The sequence below is a fragment of the Podarcis raffonei genome, chromosome 14 (assembly GCF_027172205.1).
Source record: "Podarcis raffonei isolate rPodRaf1 chromosome 14, rPodRaf1.pri, whole genome shotgun sequence".
Classification (NCBI taxonomy): Eukaryota; Metazoa; Chordata; class Lepidosauria; order Squamata; family Lacertidae; genus Podarcis; species Podarcis raffonei.
This window is the reverse complement of record NC_070615.1, coordinates 26,180,032-26,192,329: the sequence shown is the minus strand read 5'-3', so window position 1 is coordinate 26,192,329 and position 12,298 is coordinate 26,180,032.

The following is a 12,298-nucleotide window of genomic DNA, read 5'->3' as shown; positions in this document are numbered from 1 at the left end:
CGCTCCCCCTTTTCCTTTCATTGCTTCTCTTAAGCTCCTTGCGATCCCATATCTTTTAACAGTTGAATTAACTGCAGTTTTTTGTCAGTTAATTAGGTTTAATTTACATAATTAGTACAGTATAAAGAGTATTGGGGATAATCAGGAGGTACGTCTCGCTTACTGTGTAAACACGGATTTGGAATTAAAAATCAAATGTAATTAAGGCATGTGTGCGCACGTGTGTGTGTGTTGGGTTTAATTGTAACAATTTTTAATTAAAACTCAATGATCGCCCAATGCAAGGGGTTTTGGGGGGATATACACGGGTTGTTGTTTTTCTGAGGGAGTGTGGGTTAAGGAGATGGCTGAGAGTGTCCACTTTAGTCCCTTGTTTTGAAATATGAGCGGGAGCTGGCCCTCCAAGCAGGGGTTGCTGGAGAGGTTCTGGGTGCAGCACTTTGAAAGACCAAGAGGGTCTATAGTGAAGAAGAATCTGCAGGCACACTCCTGGCCCCTTAGGCTGTTTACAAGCAAGCTTGTGTTCAAGGAAAACACTATTTTACGACATGTCCAATGGACCCAAGGAACTAACTGCCACAAGATGAGCATTGTGTGTTTGCTGCCCTGAGCTCCGTTGGGAGGAAGGGTGGGATATAACTTCAACAAACCAACAAACAGACAAATTCAGAGGGAAAAACAAGAACCTCTCTAACCATGTATCCAGCCCTGCACCCGCCATTCAATCTCTGCCATATCTATAGCCACCCATTCACCCACACTACAAGAACACACGGCAGAGCCTGAGCCCTGTCAAACAGAGGGGGCATGTGGCGGCAGAGATGGGAACCTCGAAGTACTGGAGAGCTAGGGTGGGTCCTCCTTGGCCCACCCCCTTCATTTCCTGACCTTGATGGCTTCTGGCCAATTATTATTATTATTATTATTATTATTATTATTATTATTATTATTATTATTCCACCCTATACCCGCAGGTCTCAGGGCGGTTCACAGAGTAAAATCGCAGCGTGTACTTGAATGGCCGATTTCCTTCCGCATTCCATATATCGAACACAGGAAATGGGTTTATATTGAGTCTAAGCTCCGTATTCTATGGCTCTCCAGAGTTTCAGGCAAGGAATCTCTTCCTGCTCTACCTAGAGATGCCAGGATTGTACCTGGGTTCTTCTGCGTGCAAAGCAGACGCTCCCCCCGCCCGGCCCACTTGGATTGCCAAACAGAACCCCCACCCCTTGTTCCTCGCTTTATACTCCTCTCCTCTTCCTGCCCCCAAGGGGTAATGAGAAAGCCGTTTGTGCAGGAGGAGAATGGGTGGCGATGGGGGTTCTTCTTTAAAATGGGACAGCTGGAGGAACGGGGGGAAAGTGTTATCATGCCAGTCGCTAGTGAGGAAAGGGGGGATGGCTTGTCCCAACCTCTGCTGTGAGCAAATCAAAGGTGCAAGTGTTACTTGGGGAAAAATTCTCTGGAAGGCTTGGGGTGGGAGTTTCTAAAGTTTTGTTTTAAAAGGGAGGCCTCACAGCAACCCCTTCGGCGGTTCATGCGTTAATCCAGCACCTCCTCTTCCGCTCTGCTGTTAATCCGTGTATTTCAGCCAAAACAAGGTACCAGTGAAGCGGCGAGGGAAGGCCCACCCTTGTAGGATGCTTTTGATTCCGATGACCTAAAGTCTCGTGACCAAAGACAGTCGGCAGGAAAGTTGGCCCCGTGAGCTGATCTTGGAATATTTCGGCTGGGTAATGGGCGCACAAGCAGATCAGTGTCGATTCGGAGGCAAGTCCCAGCGCCTTCAATGGGACTTACTCCCTGTTTCCTGCTTTTATTTTACTCGTTATCTTTGCACCCCGCCTTTCCACCCAACCGTGCTCAGGGCGGCTAGCAGAAAACCTGGGTAGGCTTGCAGTTGTGCAGACCCATGTTACTCCAGACTTTCTGTCCAGTCTGTTGGAAATTCCTGAACTGAGTAGGGAACTCGGGCGGGGGTGAGACCGTCACACTTGGCGCTGGTGGGCTTGGGTGGCTCACCTTTTAGGTCCCCCACCCACCCTCTGTCTGCCTCCCGATCCTTTGCCTCCTTGTCACGTCCCTCGAAAGTCCTTTCCTCGCCACTCCGGCTTAAAACTCAGAGGCCCGTGTCATCTCTTTATAAATATCTCTCTAAGAGGAGGCCGCCAAGGCCCTTCCTTCCCCGCTCTCGTTCCTGGAGGGGCTCGCAGGCGGGAGATTGCCCCATAAATCACCGCGGTCTAATTCAGTGGAAGTTTAATAAACGCCTCCTATTGGAAACGAATGTCCCCCATTTAACAGTTGTATCAGCACCATATAAAACCATGACCCCAATAAATTTCATTTTAGCGGCAGATCAATCCCAGCCCTCTCGCTATCGATCCGTGCGGGGGCCTCGCTCCGCCGCAGCAGCCCGCCTGCCGGTGCCATTTTCGGGTGGGAGGGTGGCGAATAGCCTTTCGATTAGACTCTTTATTAGGAAAAGATTGCTCCGAGAAGGCCTGAAAATTAAACGGTGACATTTTAATTACTGGACATTGATAAAAGAATCCGGGTAATGGCTCTTTACAGCCTTGGCACACCCGGACGGGCCTGATGGAGTAATCAACCTGGACGGGGCGGGCAGAGGTCAGAGGCGCCGCCAACAGAGAGAAGCGACCCCCGGGGCAGGCGGGAGAAGAAAGAGAGCCTCTCCCCACCGCCAGGAATAGGCAAAGGACTGAAGGAACCGGCACCCTCTGCCTTGATAGTTGGCTCCTCAGGTCAGGGGACCTTCAGCACCTCGGAGAGCGACGTGGAGGCAGATGCGGGCGGGTTAGGGAGCCTTCAGTACCCTGGAGAGCGACGCGGGAATCCGACGGCCAGTTGCCCCGCCAAGATCCATTGATTGCGGTATTTGTACCCACCCCTACTCAGCACAGCCCTTGGTGTTTGTCCAGTATGACGCTCAGGGCGGAGGGCCCAGAGACATGGTCCCAGGCCGCAGGTAGTGTCGCCTGGTTCCAGTCAAGGCCGTTTAGGAATGGGGCAAGTGCAAGTCTAGGCACGCCCACTCATCCAACAGCACTTAGACGTATCCCCCTCCCACCCAAGGTTATCGCGGGCCGGAGAACATATTGCAAAGGCTCTGGCTTAGAAAGAGCGGGTTTCCGGGTTTCCACTTGGGCAAAGCATCCCTTTTTTCAAATTCACACATGAAAGCCGCGCCAAAGACTCAGGGCCCGTCCCCCAAAGCAGCTTACTGAGGGGCGGGGGACGAGTCTGCCCCTGCCTCTCTCCCGGCTCAGTAGGAGAGACTGGTAAGTGACGGTTGCCAAATGAAATTTACACGATCAATAGACAAGACTTTATTGATTAGGTTTAAGCAGCGCCTTCTCCTGCTGCCGGCCGAACATGAGCTAAAAAGGCACAATTAACGCTTTAGTTGGCCCTCCTTCTCTCCCCGCAACCCCGCCCGCTCCCTCCCACTTTCCACACGCTGGGAGAGACGGAGGTGCTTGAGTGATCAGGCCCTTGGGAAAAGAAAAAGCCTTGGAGAAGTGGATAAAAAAAGAGGCGGGTGGGGGGCTGAAAGCTTTTCCAGCACAGCATGCAGCGGCGGGAATCGCTTGCTGGATCGTTGGTTCACACAACCAAACACGTACACGCAGGCAAAAACAGAGGCAGCCTTCCACTCACCTGTCTTTAGAGTCGTCTCATCTGTTGGCTATGCATTTCTCTCTTGGCCAGAATGTGTGGTGGATCAGCTGTGGAGGAACACCCCCCCCTCAACACACACACACACACACACACACACACACACACACACACTAAAAACCCTAGCCTAGACATTCATTTTCCATTAAAAATCTCTTGGGCTGACCAGTCACTTATAAACCTTGAACTTTCTTTCCAGGATTCCAGCTCAGAGCAGCTGCGCCAGTGAAAAAAACAGGGATGAGCTGCACAGGTTTGTTCTGCAATAGGCAGGAAGGCTCAGTCCATAAATCCTGTCTTTAGCCTGCACTTGTAGTTTATGGGCCTACCCTTTAGTGAAGGTAAAGTCCCCAGTCAGTACAAATCTTCAGCAATTGTACAGCCAGAGTCCCACTCCTATAAAAATGACACCAGGATCCTGGACAACTCTGCTGATAAAAGAAAAAAACCAAATCAACCTAAAGCACAATTATTGTAGAAGTTTCCCCATCAGAAAGTTAGACCAAAGTGTATTGCCACAAGGGCAGCAGGCTCAGAACCTAATCTGGAGCTGGACTGGCTAAGTGACAATCCTGGAATTTGTTTCCCTCCCCACCCCACCCTTGGATTAGGTAACAACTGCAGTACAATTTATATAGCACTTTGAACACTTTGAATCATAGAATTGCAGAGTTGGTAGGGACCCAAAGGGTTCTCTATTCCAACTCCCGGAAAAGCTGGAACAACAACTAAAGAATAACCACTTTGAGGGTTTTTACAACCAAGCAGTATATAAATTTTATGAAACAAGCAAGCAAGCAAACCCCTGACAGTTGGCCATCTAACCTCTGTTTAAAAACCTCAGATGAAGGAGAGTCCATTATCCTCCAATATTTACAATAAACAATATTTATATTTTATTTCAGCAAACCTTACAACAATCCTGAAAGTTACGCCATTAACCTCACTCTCGTATTGTAGTTTGGGGGTTCACAGGTTTGAGTGTAAAGCTGAAAGCCACCCTGTGTGTTTATAGCAGAGGTCAGCTTTGGAGCAGGCATTTCCTGATTCACAGTGCAGCCTCTAAGCCAGGGCAGTCCAACTTCTCATCGCAGGCGGGCTGCAAGAGTACTTTGACACAGAACCCCAGGCAACACACAGAACTGAATTTCCACATCATACATTAAAATGTTTGCAATATATTTAATATTAATATATTCAATTAAATATATGTAATTAAACAAACAATTAATAGATTAAAGAATCTAATTACTAAACAAATTTAATGTACAAACAAATGTATGTACTTTCATTAACAACACATGACACAATTTTTTAAAGAAAAGGCTTTAAGATGTTTTTTTCTTGAAGGTTGCTGAGAGGAGCTAAAAAGGACCTTGCGGACCACCCTGTTCAAATCCATTGTGCTCCACTAACTCTCTCATGACAATGTAAATGGGAGTACCTCTGTGCAAGTGCAGAATGCTTCTCTCTCTACACTACAAAGAAACCATAACCAGCTCTATTGAAACTAGAACTAGGGAGCTGAGCTCCCATGTCCAAGTCTCAGCCTCTGTATGTCTTGTATTAGGTATAGCTCAGACCTGCATGATGTATACTCACCCAAATTCCATCTACGCTGCAGAGTATTAATAGGATCAGCACTGCAGGAGCAGCATTAGCTTCCAACAGGAACCATTCATGACAGTCACACTAGAATATAATTTGCAGAAAAGCAATAACAAATTAGGGAATCCCAATCCAAGGACCAGCTAGGATGATCCTGTATCAGAAAGCATCTACCTCCTTCCCAAAGATAAACTTATGCAGGATGTTCAAAGATCTGTGTCTGGCTGGCCTAGGACAGGCCTGAATAATTAGGTTAAACCACAGAGCCTAGGACTTGCCGATCAGAAGGTTGGCGGTTCGAATCCCCATGACGGGGTGAGCTCCCGTTGCTCAGTCCCTGCTCCTGCCAACCTAGCAGTTCAAAAGCACGTCAAAGTGCAAGTAGATAAATAGGTACTGCTCCGGCGGGAAGGTAAACGGCATTTCCATGCGCTGCTCTGGTTCGCCAGAAGCGGCTTAGTCATGCTGGCCACATGACCCGGAAGCTGTCTGTGGACAAATGCCAGCTCCCTCGGCCAGTAAAGCGAGATGAGTGCCGCAACCTCAGAGTCGGTCATGACTGGACCTAATGGTCAGGGGTCCCTTTACCTTTACTTTACTTGCTGAGATACTGCAATGTTTATTTATTTATTTTTAAAAAGATATTTTAATCAAAAATTGCATTTCTTAATAAACTTAGTTCAACTTTGCAGGTTAGTTAGGTAAAGGTAAAGGTACCCCTGCCCATGCGGACCAGTCTTGATAGACTCTGGGGTTGTGCGCCCATCTCACTCAAGAGGCCGGGGGCCAGCGCTGTTCGCAGCGTGACAAAGCTGCATCTGGCAAGCCAGCGCAGCACACAGAATGCCGTTTACCTTCCCGCTGGTAGGCGGTCCCTATTTATCTACTTACACCCGGGGGTGCTTTCGAACTGCTAGGTTGGCAGGCGCTGGGACCGAGCAGCGGGAGCGCACCCCGCCGCGGGGATTCGAACCGCCGACCTTTCGATCGGCAAGCCCTAGGCGCTGAGGCTTTTACCCACAGCGCCACCCGCGTCCCCTGCAGGTTAGTTAAAACAAAACAAAACAACTATACCCAAATAATATTTTGCCAATCTGTACATCCACACACAGTGAGGTCAATGGTGGGGTATGGCTAGTATCTGATAAACAAAAATGTTAATGGTCAGTGGCAAATTGCAAACTGACATTTTTTTTTAAATTGGCAAAATAGCTTTGGGGTTTAAAAGTGCTACTCATAATCTTCCATTCCCTTTGAACCGAGTTAACATTCCAAAGCTGTAGCTAAATGAACACACAGAGATACAGGATCTAAATCACTAGACACAATTGTGTGAGGATATCATTTCTAAGCAGAAAGATAACATAACATTCATTTCATTTAAAAGGAAAATGTCATGCTCTGAGAACTTTGCACATTCTGTCACTGAGCGAGGACAAACCAGCTGAAACTTAACTCAGGCAAAAGGGATTTCCTGCTGGTGAGTGGGATGTCCCAACAACAGTTGGGTTCCACAGCCTTTTCTGTGTGGAGCTGTACTCTCCTTGATCATATGCTCTTGCTAGATGTGCAGGCAGCACTGTTGGTGAGAGGTGCCTTTTCTTCTGTTTCGGCTGGCCCATCAAGTACAATTCTGCCTGACAAAATTGGACTTTGCCTTGGTCATTCACAACCTATTGACTGCCAGATTAGATCACTGCCACACACACTCTCTGGGGTTGTTTTTGAGAAGCCACTGGAAACTGCTTCTAGCAGCAAATGCTGTAGCTGAGATGTTTTTCATTCTATCATCGCACAAATTTTGTGTGTTCTGCCTGTTATGAGTTTGTGAGTGCCAGACTCCCCATAATTCCTGGGTCCAGTTGGTGTTAGAATTTAATGAAGGCTTGAGGAGTTAAACTGGATGCCAGACTCTTAAACTCTGGACCCAGCTCCCCGTGTTCAGACAATGGCCTGGGAGATGGGCCATTAAGAGAACAAATGAAAGGTAATGGGCTATTAAGAAAGCAAAGGCTCTGTGTCGGATGGCAAATGGGTGGGGGTAAGTTGGTTAGAGTCAGAGTTAGTTAGATGACAAAGCTAGAGTCTGAATTAGAGTTGAGGGTTGGCTGTGATGTGACCTAGAGACTGGTGAGGACAGCAAGCTAAAAAGCCAGAGAAGCAGAGCATGATGTTTGATGCCTGAGTCATCGTAGGCTCAGGTTGTATATATGTTTAAATAAACCATAAAGACACCACAGTCTCCATTGTGCCTCATTTCCAAAAGAAAACAGAGACCCCGGTAAGTGCTTGGAATTTCTGAAATCTCCTACCACTCGAAGGTTTAGCCCTAAAGCAATGCAAGCAAGCAAGCAAGCAAGCAAATAAATAAATAAATAAATCCCTTATGCAGGGTAGATTTGTGTGATATTGTGTATAGAGAGACTCTTACAAGTCAAGTGTACTGAACGTGTGCAGCTTTTGGAGCTAATGCTATACAAAATACTCAAGACTAGCAAATGAACAAAAGCAGAAAACCCACCCCACACTAAATAATTCTGAATATCAAGTGATAACTGTAATCATGACACAGTGGATGTAATGTGTAAGTTGATCCTAAGGAGGAGGATTTTGCTCCAGCTGAAATAACTTGGGTCTTTTTTGGTGGCTTTTAAAACAAAAAACAACAGTTTGATCTTTTCCATGAATTGTTTTCTCTGCCAATAAATCTGCACACCAAGAGAGCTTTTTCAAAGTACTGCTGAGGAAAGGAAGAATGACACTTTGCCGGCACCCTGCTCTGAAAAACAACAAGGCCAAATTGCAGACATTTGGGTCTTCAGGGAAGACAGAGCATATCTATCTATCATCTATCTATCTATCATCTATCTATCTATCTCCCAGAATGTCTTTCTTGGGAGTACATTTTTAGAAACAGCCACACTTCAACTAATTTGGATTGTGGATAAAAATTCCCCTGGTGACTCCAATCCAAAATGTGCTTTACTTATGAGCCACTAACATCCCACTTCTGTGCAAGCTGCATATGAGATTGCCTTTCCAAGATTAGAAAGAAACAGAAGGGTGCATTAATTCCCTTCCCCCTGCACAATTTAGTGAGAAGTGTGGGTTCTAGTCCACATTAGTGATACTCAGTACCAGATCTGGGCACAGTAGAAAATGCCTTCATCTCCTGCCAGCTTCCTCTTGGAATGCAAAAGAGTTGAAGGCAACAGCTATTTGGGGCATTGATCTAAGATGGGTGCAGGACTGATAAAGCAATACATGATGTGGTAGAAAACCTCACCATACGTACATATGTAACAAGAACGGTTGAGCAAACTACTTTTGCTCAAAATAAAAAACCCACATTATCAGCCATTTTGATCTGCTGAAATTTATTGATACTTAACAGGGGATGCCATTCCGGGTTTTGTTGTGGGTTGGAAAAAGGTTTCAGTGGAGAGTAAATTCACAGCATGGTACAAAGGACTGCTCTTGGGATATATTAGGAAATGACCAAAAAGGAGAAAGTATGATTGAAGAGCATTTGTTGCGGTTACTTGTGGATCCCATACTAGTCAAGAGTTTTGGGTACTCCTGAGGAACGACCCCAAGTGAACAAATGAATAGAGATGTCTGATCCCTTTTGTAACAGGCGTCCTTAAAAGCCAATGGGATATCTAAGAAGGATGGGAGGGATTGTTTTTGTCTATGAGTACTATGGAAGGAAAACACAGATAATGGAGCACTCTGAGCTTTTCAGGAATTGTGATTTGGCCACTGTTGAAGACAGCTGAAACCAAGGCCCAGTGAAGGTTGGAAAGATCTCCCACCAATAATTGCACTTGATGTATTGTCAAATTTCAACTCACCCCTTGCAGGTACAGACACATAATGGAATACTCATTTAAAACAAATATTTGGGGGTCTCCTTCTTCCATTCCCCAGCAACTATTAAACATTTTCATCTTTCATGTGAAGCACTTGAGAATTATGGCTTGTTTACACACTACACCAACTACATGGAAACTGCTGGGAAATGATCTCTTAGTGGTGGCTCACCGTATAAAGCCTTGACACATGTGTCTCCCAAAGTGCCAAGTTTCTTTCTGCCTCCACCAGGAACGTGCAAAGAATTAGGAAGATATCTGAGGACAGGTACTACCCCAGGTATAGACAGTTCAATCCTATGTGAGCTGAGCTCAAGTTCTGTTTCATCAGATTGTGTGTTTTATCCTGAAACATCCAAGCATTTCAGCATCTTCATGACAACACAAGGCCACCGAAAGCTAATTTCCTCTACTTTGTTGTCCTTTTCTTTGAGTAGATTTAATAGCAGAACAAAGTTAAATAGGAGTCTTGAAGCATTTAGCTCTAGTGACCTTAAGTAGCTCATGTGATACATGGAGAAACATGAATGAAACCAAATTTGACAGTGTACATATAGCACTTCTGGGGTACAAGGGAAAATGGTTCTATGTGCAGAGGCTGTTGACACAGCTCACCATACTTCCACTCTCTTCCACGTTACCCAAGGAGGGGCCAGAGAATGGTCCAAAGGCACATGTAACAGTTGCACTACTGAAAGCTAAATGAAAGAAGTCTGCTGGTTTCATAAGCTGTCTGGATGAGAGATTGCCTGGGAACCCTAAGCAAGGTGCTCCGAGCTCTTTGGGGAAAGAGCTGGGTGTAATAAATGAGTTGAGATTCACGTCCATTCCATTCATTGTTATCTCTACACTATTCTGCCAATGGAGATGTATGATGTGGCCCTTATTCTGTAGTCCTTTTTTTTTTGCGGGTGGGTATGTGGGTGTTAATAGAGGGCCAATTCACAAACAAAATTGGCATGACATAAATGTAGGTCAAACAGATCCATGTGATCCTCAGTAATTGTGTGTCCATAGATGTAATTGTTCTGTGTACATGCAGGTAGATTTTACACATTTATAAAAAGGGTTAACGCAAGCTAGATGAAGGGATGGTTGAGCAAATGGCTAATTAATTACTATGAATTATGGTCAAGTCCAAAAGCTCATTTTTAACCATGCCACCACCTTGTCTCTAGAATTGCTAATTGAGACATTTAGAACCCACACTCTTCATCACTTGCAACAAGCCTAGACCATCTATTTGCATCCTTTATCAGTCTCTGATGTATGGGCTGATAAATGGAAACCAGTGGGTCAAAACGGCATGACCCTTTGGGCTAAAGATAACGATCTTTCTCATATATATTTGTGTAAATGAAGGCAAAATTTTAATTTTAACACAAACACCTTTTATACAGGGGAGGTATATGCAAAAAATATATATGCTAGGAAATAAATAAATGAAAGAACTGCCTCAGCTCAGTTGGCTCAAAGGAAAGAAATTTGTCTCACTTTTAGCAAAAAGCACCTGCAGCTACCGGTCACATCGAGTCATTCATTGTACTGTTATCTGCCAGAGAGGTTGTGACATTGGAGCAATTAAGACAAACTTTAGTCTATAAGTTCATGCCTGCAATCTCTATCCTTCACCTGAAGATTGATGATCCCTCCAAGGAAGGAAGCAAAGTATTTTCCAGTCTACCTCTGAAGTAATGGTTAGGATTTGTAATTGTTCAGCAGAAATTCCTCACTACAAGGGACCGGTGTACTCCCAAGCTTTTTTTTTAATGATCCTCTTCAGGTTTTTAGGTGACGGTGCATCAGAAATAGCCACCTCAGTGTAAATACTTTTGTTGGCTATCATACAGTCTTCCAAGTCACTGGACTTTTGAGAAATCTCCCAAAGAATTTCCAAAAAACAACAACACAAGCCTGACAAATAAACGAATTATAAGACTTTAAACATACATTTTAAATTAAAACACTGGTCTACTAAAACAGCCTCAAAATTAGAAAACAAATCTGGGCAACAAAAGTGGAAAAGTCGGCCCAAGACATTTTGGCAATTGGGAAGAATCATAAAATGGTGGGCACCTCCCCCCCCACCCTGGGCCAGTGAAGATCTACATCAGGAGCAATGGGGTAACAAAGTTCTACATCAGGAACAAGGGGGAGTGAAGATCTAGGTTGAGAACAAGGGAGGGAATCAAATCAACCTTCCCTGATGGTTGAAATGGGAATCAAAGGGCATCATGGGAGGAAAAGGGACTCACTCTGAATCATGCTGGTGAGAGTCTAGGAGACCCCAGAGGGAAGTTCCCATTTCCTCCCTAGGGGTGGGAGGAGACCAGCAATGCCTCCTGTTCACAAAGAAGCCACTGAGGCAGTTGGGGGGGGGGCGCTGCTGAGGAGGTGGAAGATCTACCTTCCAATGAGCGTGCCACAGGCGACGCTGCTATTGCAGCTACATTCCTTAAAGGTATAATCTGCTGGCCCTACGGATGCTGCTGCCCAAGGCATTTGCCTCACCTTCCCTCATGGGTGAATGAATTCATATATCCACATGCACCAGGATGGACAATGTGGGAATGGAGACCTTTGGTTGTGTTCCTACCGGTAAAGCCAAGTAAATTCCAACCTCCATTATATTATCCCACTAAAGAGGACGCATTGCACAATGCCCTCATTTCCCTGTATTGAGAGCTGCTCTTGGGGTTGCTTTGATGAACAGCGCACACTTCTCTAATGAGTACAAATTTAGCACACATCCTGTGACTGATATTGGTTAGACTTTTTATTCTTCCAACATAATTATATCCCCTGCCTGGTCCATTTCAACTCATTTTTGGTGTTAAAAATAAAAAGACTAAAGGAGATATGATTGAGTCCACAGGACAGTTAAATTCATGCCCATCAATTCATCCACACCACCCATGGACTTCTTTTAAGCTAGTAAAAGATGTATAAAATACTCTGAAGCCAAGAAATATACAGTAAGTTTAATAAAATATATAATATTTTCTTAAAGTTTCAGGAAACAGTGTGATGATAATGGGGGAGGGGAAGGTACTTCTTGAATAAAAAAGTCACCATGCCTTCATCAAAGTCTCCTGCCAAAGCATAAAAAACTTTGG